Here is an 11819-nt window from a genome sequence, read left to right on the forward strand (position 1 = left end):
GGCGTGATCACGTGCCAAAAGGGAGACGCACGCCTGGTCCAACGAGGACGCGGCTTCCACCGCAGTCTGAGTTTGCAGAGCCGCATATTGGGGGAGTCTGGCTAGTGGGTGTGGCTGCTGTGGCGACGAAGGTTAGACCCCTATATACTGTAATAAAGGGCTAGCCATTCTCTGAAATGAAGAAGAGAAATTTCTCCTCGCTCATGTCCTTTCCCTCTCAAACGTTCGCTCTGCCCTCGCTTCAATTGGAGCAGGCGCAACACAAGACGGTTGCCTTCCCATAATTCCGCGCGCGTTCGTGTAATCACTGCTGCGTGATGCACGTTAAAAACCCCAGGTTAGCGGTTGTACTGCACTGGCTAAATTTCTCATCTACAGCTAAGAGACCGATTACCCGTTGAGGCGGATCTCCATCAAGGCTGTATAAACATACAGAGCAAACCAATGTTTACAGGACGCTGTCAGTGGGCTCAGAGGGGCGGCGGCTATGCGGTCGCTTCAAAATCCTTTGTTTTATTCTGCAGGTTCGTAAATATTCATTCTTACACGTTAAACGATCTTGCAATGGTTTTTTGCTGCTCCTCCAGTGCCCGCTGGTTCTTTTTAGAGTTGGTTATGTTTGTGTTCATGTTTTTAAGTTACTTTTGTTATCTGGGGACGTTGAATCAAACCCCGGCCCTATCACGAACGCTGATATTCTGACTGTTATTGCTGAACAGTCCGCTGAGCACTATGCGTGTCATACCGAGATGGTTGGCATGCTAAATCCGGTCAATGATAACCAGCATCAACTAGAACTAAAAATGCTATCGACGTCCATTCAAGACTTGGAACAGGCGAATCACTTGTGGAATCAATAGATGTGCCAGAGTATCCTGCTGAACTTTCTAATGTTGTTAGTGAGGCCGCCCGAGGCGAAACTACCGTTCTGAATTCAAGACTTAATGAGCTTGAAGATAGGTCACGTCCTGACAACTTACGTTTCTACAGGATTGCTGACACTCCTTTCGAAAACGGGTCGCAGTCAGAGACTCATATCCGCGACAATCTTTCTACGATATTAGGACTAGATATGCTTGGCGAGGCGATATCCCGTGCTCATAGATTAGGCACATACACAAGTAATAACCGTCGGCCAATAATTGTTAAATTTTATTCCTCTAAATTCAAGGCAAATGTTTTTTTCTCACCGTTTTAAGTTCAAAGGAAAAGGAATTTCAGTCAGTGAGGATTTCTGTTCGGCTACGCTTCAGTAACGAAAAAAAGTTAATCGATTTCGGTAAAGGCACCGGTCAGAGGTTCTCACGCAGACTAAACAGGCTGCGCGTTAACCAAAAGATGTATACTTACCGCCCCGTAACAAACTGTGTTTGTGAAGTGACTCCTAGTCATGCTCGTGAAAGTAACAACACCGCGTCTCTCCCGGGCACCAATAATACAGCTCCCGCCCCGCTCCTGTCTCAAAAAGTTGATGTAGTTTTACTACATTATTTGGCGTGGCATAGTAAGCAGATGCTAGGGCATGACTGATTTGTTCCTGTGATTGTAACTATGACCTTGCTGGCAATAGGGGCCTAGTTGTGTGGTGCATAAACAATCGGCAAGGGCAGCGATACTAGTTCGCATTATGTGCATTTTGTTACTATCTCAGGTGATAAGTTAATTTCATTGTGGGTTGATTTGATTGCATATAGCCTCATGTTGCTTTTGTTTTAGATTCACAACATTTCTGCTGTTCAGAGCCGTGTTTTCCTCGAGTTTTTTGCATTCTTATGCGTCACCTATGTCATCTTTCTGGTTTTTCAACAGAAAGTACCGGTATGTGGCGTACTGGCAGTTTCTCTGGTGGATCTGGCGCCGCCTTGGCAGAGGGAACCGGACGGTCTTGCCCGCTTTTGTTGTACAGGCCATTCGAAACATGTAGCCATCTGATGAATACCAGGGCTTTGAAGCTTTGTGAACCATGGGATTCACGAGCACACAAATTCATCCCCAAAGTTACGTGAGCAATTAATGGGTGCTCCTCTGTCCGATGAGCCGCATGTCGTTTAGATCCATCGCGCTCATTCGGTAGGCGATCTGGAGCACGACTGGTTTTAGGATGCCACTAAAACAGTCGGCGTGATCCGTGATACAGCGGCTACCAGCCTTTGAGGCGACCTCCGGAACGCGTGCCGTCGAACAAACTTCAGCCTGTTTTTCTTCCGAAATTAATGAAACTAGGGCCAGGAAGCACGTTTGGCGATCTGAGTGGTCTCTTTACGTTTTTTTTTTTTTTTTTTTTTTTTTTTTCCAATTCCAACGGCCGCTGCTCGACAGTAGAAAGGATCGCATATAATTGTAAGGGACCGCCGAGGCGTTCGGAATGTGTAAAGAATCACGTTAGAACGGTGAGGAAATCTCGAGGTAGAAGAAGTGTACGAATGACAGTTCTGGTTCTGAAATTATTTTTGTTAAAAAAGTAGTTCCCAAGCTTTAGATTTTAAGGGTGATCACTACGCAGCTAGTGTCTTGATGCTATTCGTTAGCTTTTCAATTTCGTACTCAGTCATACTATGTTGTAGGTTTTTCTCTGTGTTTCTTATTAATATGAAGCATCTTGCACTGCACTGAATGTCATGTCTGCGAATTGTGGCCTTCGGTATTTCCTTATTTCCCAGTAACATGACACATCTCTTACTGCATTCATGAGGTTGACTTGGTGTGCAGTGTTGTATCCAAATAAAGAAGTTCTGAAAAAAAAGTAAGTGGAGTAAACTTTTTTTAATATTTACACATGCTGTGAGGGAGGAGGCAGGCATAGTAAACACGTACGCTATAGAACGCCTCAGAACAGGGTGGCGTGTGGTTTTTATTACACTTGTCATTCATCAACGGCACACCAGTTTATGGGAGGGGGGGGGGGGGGAGAAGAAATGAAGGAAATTGGCGCTGGAAGCGTTCTGAAAAAAAAAAAAAAAATTAGGCCGGAAATTTCTTACACTGCAAAAAATTAACAATTAAATGGAACTGTTAAATACAATATATTTTGCCAAATCGCAAGACAAAATTAGAATTGAGTACGCACAGGACACATTTCCTTTATGCCTCGTACTAATGTTTCGGCACGGAGGTTACACCTGGAACTTTCAGGAAAGAAATGATAATTTCCCTACATATTGCCTACCTCATGCCCGAGGAGAAACTCGGTCACGTGGAGAAGAGTGACTAGAACACCTACGTGTACCTTTGAAATATAAAAACACCACAAAAAAAAAAGCAGCACACAGCCAATTAATTGCCTGCACTGCAAAGAAAGCAACAACAAACGGAAGTGTTCAACGGAGTGTAAAAAGGAAAATTACAGCAAAAACTCGTGCCCGTAGAAAAAACATTGCCCTGACGCTTGCGCATGGGGCACACCTGAAACTTGCAGAAGGAAAATAATCGCTTCACTACGTATTACCTACCTCATGCTCGAGGCGCAGACTTGACCGCGTAGAAATGAGCGGCGTGAGCACCTACCCCTGCTTCTGGAATATAAAAACGCCACACAAATGCAGCAGACAGGGACACTAACTTCTGCTGCAAAGAAAGCAAGTCCAAAAGAAATGGTGTGCAAGTTCACTTCGGTATGCTGCAACAAACGCAACTAACAAGTGTGCTGACAGCAATTGAGAAAATGGCAAGGTATGGCATGTTACAGGCACAGTATGCCACGGTACAAACTTTTCCGCTCAAAAGAGGGAGCTTAGCCTCTAGCTGCAAAGAAACATTTAATAAGATAAGATAAGATAAGTTTATTTGATTTCAGAAAAAACTCTCATACAATCCAGCCCGCTTAAGCGTAGGTACGCTTGTATGCGGGACATGGCAGTACAGACATTTTCATCATGTAGACCCAAATGATGGATAAATGTAAGTAAAACATGAAAGAAACATCCAAAATAGCACAGTCAACAAGGAATTTTACAAGTAGATAATTTTCCTGTGAACGAAAACCCAGTTCGACAATAACAATCAATCAATGGTTACAAAAGAAACATTGTGAATTTAAACACATAATGACAAGAATCAACACGTATGCAACGAGATACACTCGATAGAAAACACTAAGCTTTTACATAATACCTCATTGTTCAGAATTTCAATTTGACAAAAAACGCCACTCTTTTATTTTTTTATACGTCTGCCTCTCAGATGACAGGCTTAGGATGTCCTCAGGCAAGCTATTAAATATTGCAGGAACATAATAGTTTCTCTGTTTTTTTTTCCGTAATTCGTATATATTTTGGAAATTGCATTGGTTTCTGTGTGCCGGACTGTTTTTATCCTGTTGGGTATTTCTTTGAACTCCTTCGAAAAATAATATCTGGTTAAAACGACAAATTTAAAAACATTTTCAAACGATAATAGTCCGACTGCATTCTTTCTGTCCTTGGTTTCCTTCAGTTCATGTTTTGACTCATGCACTATATTACTAACACATCTATTAATGATACTATCCATTTTTTGTTGCTTGTATTTAGGACATGTTCCATATATAGTAATTCCATATCTAGTAATGTGGAAAGACAATCTGCTATACCTCCCATACCTCATGCCATAAAAAAGGGACTAGCAGAGTGAAAGAGATTGAGGAACCAAAGGTGCTTTAGGACTGGTCCTCAGACTATCTGCAGAGAAAATTTAAATATTAACAACACTTAAAAATGCTTGTATTGCCAATTATCAACAAAAACAGATAAAAACATGCAGCTGAAGGCTATTGTAAAAGGTAAACACAAAAGAAACATTTACCGTCTCTTGGATTAAGAAGCAGCTAGGCTATTGAGATATTTATTACTGACGAGGCTGTCTTGTTATCAGGAATAGTCGGTACTTGTGTTAACGTACCTGGCATGAGAGGTAAAGTGGGATCGTCTGGCCGCAATCAGGTCACTCTTCGGGGGCCTCAGGTACCTGGCACATAACGGTGGAAGATGCTGCGACCTCATCCATCAGCTCATCACGGTACTCTGAAAGTCAGAATCTTGTGTCACTGTTGTGTCCCCAACCAACAGAACAATAACATACCAAACGTTGCGTCGCTTGGGATTGACCGTGCTGTAAAATGGCGCTTCCGTGCTCTGGACGTGACGACCACCAAGCGACGTACTCCTTCCCGGGTTGTGCCTGCTCCCGCCCAACGTTTTCATTGTAGTGCAGCGGAGCAACCAGGGTCCTGCAGTAAAAACAGGCAATATATGGGCTGGTGCTTATACAAAAGAACTTGGTTTCAATGTGGAGACCGAAATGTATACATATACTTGATGGAACAAAGTATAGTATAGACTCTCTATTACCCTAGCTGCACGGGCGTTATTAACTGCTTTTGAGTTAACGACAGTTGACTCAATCACGATCGGCCGGAGTTACACGGCGGCGCCAACTGTCATCGCGCCGGTAATGACAGTTGAATTCAAGTGAGTTCCCTTACCTCGGTTCAACTGAACGGACTTTTCCAACGGAGGTAAAATGGACTCTGCCCGCAGGACCGCTGCCGCCAACCATCACTTGCGAGGCACCTACTGTTTAGGAATGCAGGGGAAGGCGTCTAGAAAGAATCATAGCCGCAAAATATTCGGGAAGGAAGAGGTTTAGGCGTCCGAGCTGCCGCTAAAACAATCCCGGCTAGCCGGCAAGCCGGCAAGCCACCAAACGAGCGAAGATGGCGGCGGGACCAGCTGTATAAATAAACGAATAGTAATGGTAGCACCCATCTTAGCGGGCGGTAGTTTGCACCTCATAGCCTAAAATATGCGCAACTTAGCCCTGAATTTGCTTTGGTACTCGTGTTCACGCCGCTAAAAAGCAACAAGGTATTCAATATACTGTACGATATACTTACAATAAATAAAAGGTGTGTTTTTCAGTAAATTACTTTAACAATTAAACTGATCACGTGGCACGAGGACTAGTTTCATTTTAGCTTGAACTGGGTTCTAGAGAGCCGTGTAGCATTATCTGAGCTCAGTTCAATTCAATCACAGTTAGGGCCGATAGCTGTGATTGAACTCAATGACAGTTCAAAGCACTCGTGTAACTAGGGTATATGTTACTGGTACAAAAGCAAACTAAAATTTGAAAAGCTCATTCACAAGTTCATAAGACTTAAAGACTTGTTCGCAGGGTGCTGGCTTGAACACAACAGACGTAACTTTTGACCTTGTACTGCACATGTCTATCATGCTAATTCCATGAAAAGCGCAACATTAATGCGTTTTTTATTATTAAATATTGTTTTCAGAATCGGCTGCAGGCAACCATGCCAGGCATGGTCGTTCAATCAGAAGAGTTGTTTACCTTGTTTCATTCTCTCTGGCGTAAATGCCCGAGACTTGGAGGCGAACCTGATCAGTACGCTGTTGAAAGCTTCCACGGAGGATGTTTGGAACCCGGGGGACAGATGCCTGATGTCCTTGCGGAGCCGCGGGCTTGAAACAATATTCCGGAGCTTGTCATAAGCTGGGGTTCCTGGAATAAGCCGACAGCTATGATGGACGCCATTTAGAAGTATGTCATTTCTCCTACATCAGAATCGCAGGAGGGGTGTACTGGACAAGGAACGGTGAAATGAACTTACCCTCAGCCAACCATGTAAGGTCAGAAAGTGGCTGGTGCAGGCACTCGCTGAACGGTCCGTCGTGGCCATCGTGCTTGTCCACCACGTGGTTCAGCAAGCTGAGCCACATACTTACTAGGAGTGGGCCGTTGCCATCACCCAGGGCTGCACAGTAGTACAGGTGATTGGTGATTGGCTGCACCCACACCTGCAGTTCCTTGGACTCGCTCTTCCGGCTCGCTGGTTGGAGCTTCTTCTCCAATCCTTGAAAAGTGTACAATTGCTTGGGAGAAGAGCGTGTTGGTATAAGTCACCGATGAAGAAAGAATAAAACAAGTAAAGCAGGGACAACACAACCACATCTTTCAGCTAGCAATGGATGAGTAAACTTTCAAACAGCGAGCAGCCGACCATACCCAGTAGGAGTAGGGGAGAGAAGGGGGAGAGAAGGAAAGATAAGAAACGCGAAGTGCAAGCCAGAATGGTAGGGTTATCTCGGATTTTAAAAATTCAACCTCAGTTTTCGTCAGCAGGAGGGAAGGGTTAAACAAGTTGTTTTTTGCTGTGGTCATGGCGAATGATTCTATGATTTCCCTGCCGAATCTGCTGTCATACCCCCCCCCCCCCCCCCCAGGATTTTTGTGTTATCAAAGAGGTTATGACAACGCAAACGCGAACGGGCATGTATGACTATGGGATGATCAGAATCTGGAGAGGCCTTAGAATCTTCGTTGTGATGTTCGCGGAGTCTGTGATTGGTGCATCTGCCGGTCTGTCCTATGTATTGATGGCCGCAGCTCAAGGGGATGGAGTAAACTTTCTTCTCTTTGCATGGAATGAATTTCTTTTCGTGTTTGACAGTGTTTGACTTTCCGATTGGCTGCACTGTCAAACAAGAAAAGAAATTCATTCCATGCAAAGAGAAGAAAGTTTACTCCATCCCCTTGAGCTGCGGCCATCAATACATAGGACAGACCGGCAGATGCAACAATCACAGACTCTGCGAACATCACAACAAAGTTTCTAAGGCCCCTCCAGATTCTTATCATCCCATAGTCATACATGCCCGTTCGTGTTTGCTTTGGAATCCCCTCTTTGATGACACAAAAATCCTGGGGGGGGGGGGGGGGCATGACAGCAGATTCGGCAGGGAAATCATAGAATCATTTGCTATGACCACAGCAAAAAACAACGTGTCTAACCCTTCCCTCCTGCTGACGAAAACTGAGGTTGAATTTTTAAAATCCGAGATAACCCTACCACCCTGACTTGCACTTCGCGTTTCTTATCTTTCCTTCTCTCCCCCTTCTCTCCCCTACTCCTACTGGGTATAGTCGGCTGCTCGCTGTTTGAAAGTTTACTCGTCCGTTGCTAGTTGAAAGATGTGGTTAAGTTGTCCCTGTTTTAATTGTTTTATTCTTCCTTCATCCATGACGTGTACAATTGTTAGCTATACGTCAGAAGTGTCTACTTCCATATAGAAATTTGTCGGGTAGTCGGGTATGGCCGGGACTATTTCAATGTCTATGAACAAACTAAGTCTACGGCATTATTTCCGGAAGACATGCAAATAACTTTAAATTAATATTTTGACAGCTTCAGGTATGTCAGCTTTTACGCTCTTTGCAAGGCGTGATGCTTCAAAAGTTCTACCTGAAAAAAAAAATCATCCTCTGTTCGACATGTGTGGTGTGTGCTCAAGATTCCAATATGTATGGTTTGTGCTCCCGAGTTCGACAGGTGACGGGTGGTGGATTTTGAAATGGTGTTTTCTCATAAATTTAACGAACAAATTTTAATTTGAGTATCGTCTTATTCTGCATGTAAGCAAGATATTTATTGACCGGTGTCTTGTGCAACAGACTGGGTATGAGTTCAGGCGTACAATGTTTGGTCTCGTTCTCATTCCCACGGCGATAGCAGCACCAAGGAGCAACTATTCAGGCTAGAGGTTCCCATTTTCTGTGAAATAATCTACGAAAAGCAATGTTTGATTATCTCTATATTAACGCCAAGTCTTGATTCGAGCCACAATTCAAAGGTTCCGTTTCGCTGTCTGCAAGCAAAGTGTTCGACAGTGCCGTTGGCGTACCGGTCGTATAAGTGACCTTTTGTGTCGGAAAACGGATCAATTTTGTTTTATCAAGGCCCTTGAAATGGTTATCTCCATGTATTCCATTACATTCAGTGAGAACATCAATATTTCTACGAGGGACGTCAAAATAATAAATAAAGTATTTTAACGGGTGCACGTGTTTTGGAATCACCGTCATACATATAAAAGTAATTTATAATGTTATTTTGACCACGGATTGTCGAATTAGTCACTGCCTATCAGTAAATAAAATAAAAAAAAAGAAATAATAGGAAACCAACCTTTGTCAATGTGCCACGTGTCGAAGTAGTGCTTTGTGCCCCTTTCTTCGGTCCTCATGCGGTGCTCGACGCCAGGGTGACGGTCTGCATATAGGGCTTGTATTGTAAAGGATACGAAATAACAGATAGCTAGTTACTCTTACAGAAAGCCAAAAAAAAAACAAAAAAAAAAAAAAAACAGATAGGTGGGTAGCCTATGTCGAAAGTTTCACGTACCCGAGATAACAGAGCCGATGCTGAAGTCTTCCTTCTTGAGCTTGGTGAGGCCACGGACGAAGGCCACCTTTTCAATGGCGTTGATGGGGGGTACCTCATCTGACTGATCACAATGTGTATGCCTTCATTAGTTCAACAGTCAGCGTACTGCAGTCTGATTGCAAGGTTCCTAGAAATATCACACTTAAAGAGACAGTAAGGATGATTTTTTATTATTCTAAACAAAGGGGTGTGTGACGCAGGGTAGGTCTTTTGTTTTGGTTAGTAAATCTTCCCTCACTGACTTGCACCTGCTCAATGTGAACGACCTTCTTGGTGCTCGGCTCGCGGAAGCTGTAAGTACAATATTTTGCACTAAACGGCGAGTCGCAGCGCCCATCTCCAGCTAGGTCGATGGCCTTTCCTAGAATCCTTCTAAAAGCTCAGAGTTTTGCCGCTTGTAAACCTAGCAAGCAATTATGTCTTGTAAGTTAGTTAGGCTATGCATTTTTGTTTATTTTTAGAACCCTTTCCTATACTAGCTAACCTGCTTCACAGCGGGCAGCAGGTAAGCCTGCTGGTAGTAGTGGAAGGTACGCTCCGAGACTGTTGCGACGTTGATGGACTTGAGCAACCGCAGGGTAGTCGCAACAGCGGCTCCTGAGAACAGAATTCCCGCACAAATATTGCCTGCTGCTTTGCCACTCACCTGAGGTTGGCTTCAGCACCGCTCCACGTGGTTATGTTCAAATCACAAATACTGAGTGAAAACTTAAAAGTAGCCAAGTTTTTAAACCTTGAGCGCTAAGTTTTCAGAGACAGACAATAAAAAAATATTTTTTATGGGAAAACATGTCGATGTAGTGAAAAATTATTTACCTGAAAAATATCGAACTTAGTTTTCTTTCAGTTGCACAATGAAGTTACGGAAGTTTTCACTGTACGGTATGTTCGTGGAACTTTAAATAGTGTCTATTTTAACTTAAACAAATTTGCAATAACATACCTTCAAAACTCGAGGAAGTAAAAAGTACACAAATATGAGGTACACATGTCAAAGTAGCCAAGTTCGGGCCTTTTTGACGCGCAGTGAATATTTTTCACAATTCTATAAATATTTGCTGATGTAATCATTGTAGGTTTACAATTTTGAGAAAATATTCGAGATATCTATTATTTTTACTTCTTCTTCGAGAAAAATATACAAAAAGATACGAGAAAAATAATAAAACGGCGAAACGATTTGCCGCCTTGATGCAGTCTTAATATTTTTCCTCGCGTAATATTTTTTCTCACAAAACAATTTTGTGATTTCGTTTCCTCCGCACATTGGGGAGTAACATATAATATTATAAAAAAAATGTCAACCTCACACGCGTGCATGGTCTTATCTGAACAGGCCCGATTGCCGATCGAGCTCGCGCTTGATTTTTCACTGCACGTGTGCTCGACGGGTTCGGACATCATCCTGATCTTGACCGTTCGACTGGATGCTACGCAGGTCATGTTTGCAATCACAATAAACTGTCTTCCCAGCAGCAGAGTGTCCGTCAGCTGTTCCATTACCGAACATCCGCAAATGTAACAAAGCAGAGGATATGCAGCGAAGGCCAAATGGATCTAACAGATTTTATATAAATTGCAACAATCTCTTCCGCGTGTCGTGACCGTGCTTTTGACGTACGTTGAGTTAGGTGGTTGACTTATTTTACAAAAAATTGGAACAAAAGGGCTAACTCAGTCAAGAGTTCAAAAATATATATAACAACATGATATAAAAACTATCTCAGGTCGGAGTTTAAAAACGCACTTGTGGGCCCCTGGGACATTCATACGAAATAAAAATTAGAAGGGTCAATCAAATACCGTGGAAGCCAATACTGGCAACTCCCGCGGAAAACGGGCGAAAAGTGATTGCAGCGCCCCTGGCGAGCTCGGAGTCTCCTTTAGCAGACGAATTCTCCAAAATGCATTGGTTTTGCCTATCTCCGTGCGAGGTGACCAACGAAAAAAAAATTGTCACGGACATTCGCTGCTTTGAAAGTTAAAAAAATGGGTGCCACCTCATGAGTGAAGGACAATTTCTTCTCGTGGGAAAGATGTTAGAGCTTGTAGGGTGCAATTTTGGAGTTCTCGCGCAGAAAACATTCTGTCACAACTTATGTAAGCCAAGCAAAACACGAATGTATGCCTTCGCGCTGTTTCGTGAAAAAGGCAATGTACAAACATTTCAGAACATAGCTTCGTTTCAACTTTATTGTTCTTATCAGTTCATTTGTTTTGTTGTTGCAATTCCAATTTCTCATGAATGTATTGCTTAAAACCGTTTTGTCGAATAGGCGAGCTGGCTAATCCCGTTAAGATCGCCTCCGGATGAAGAAGCAAAAGGCAATTTCAAACCACGTACGTTACGGCGATGTCAGTATGCTCTGAAAGAGGTCGTTGTGCATATTCAAATCTGACGCTATTATAGATTAACAAAAGCGGAGTTACGAAAAAAGCCGACTTCTCGCGCTTGCAAAGAAAGAAGGGGAGAGCGTCGTAGCCCCGCGAAAAAAGGTGATTTCAGTCACGTTATTTACAGTGCACAAATTCCGATTGTTAGAGCGGGGACGACTAACATCTTCTGCTTTGCTGCTTCTTTACTTCTACGATAAAGTCAGAC

The 11819-nt window shown here is 43.2% G+C and overlaps 1 pseudogene; it reads right to left on the bottom strand.

The window, feature by feature from the left end:
- Positions 1–4651: 4651 nt before the first annotated feature.
- Positions 4652–10660, bottom strand: LOC115322877 (annotated as a pseudogene).
- Positions 10661–11819: the final 1159 nt, after the last annotated feature.

The sequence above is a fragment of the Ixodes scapularis genome, unplaced genomic scaffold (assembly GCF_016920785.2).
Source record: "Ixodes scapularis isolate PalLabHiFi unplaced genomic scaffold, ASM1692078v2 PGA_scaffold10__122_contigs__length_95168666, whole genome shotgun sequence".
Lineage (NCBI taxonomy): Eukaryota > Metazoa > Arthropoda > Arachnida > Ixodida > Ixodidae > Ixodes > Ixodes scapularis.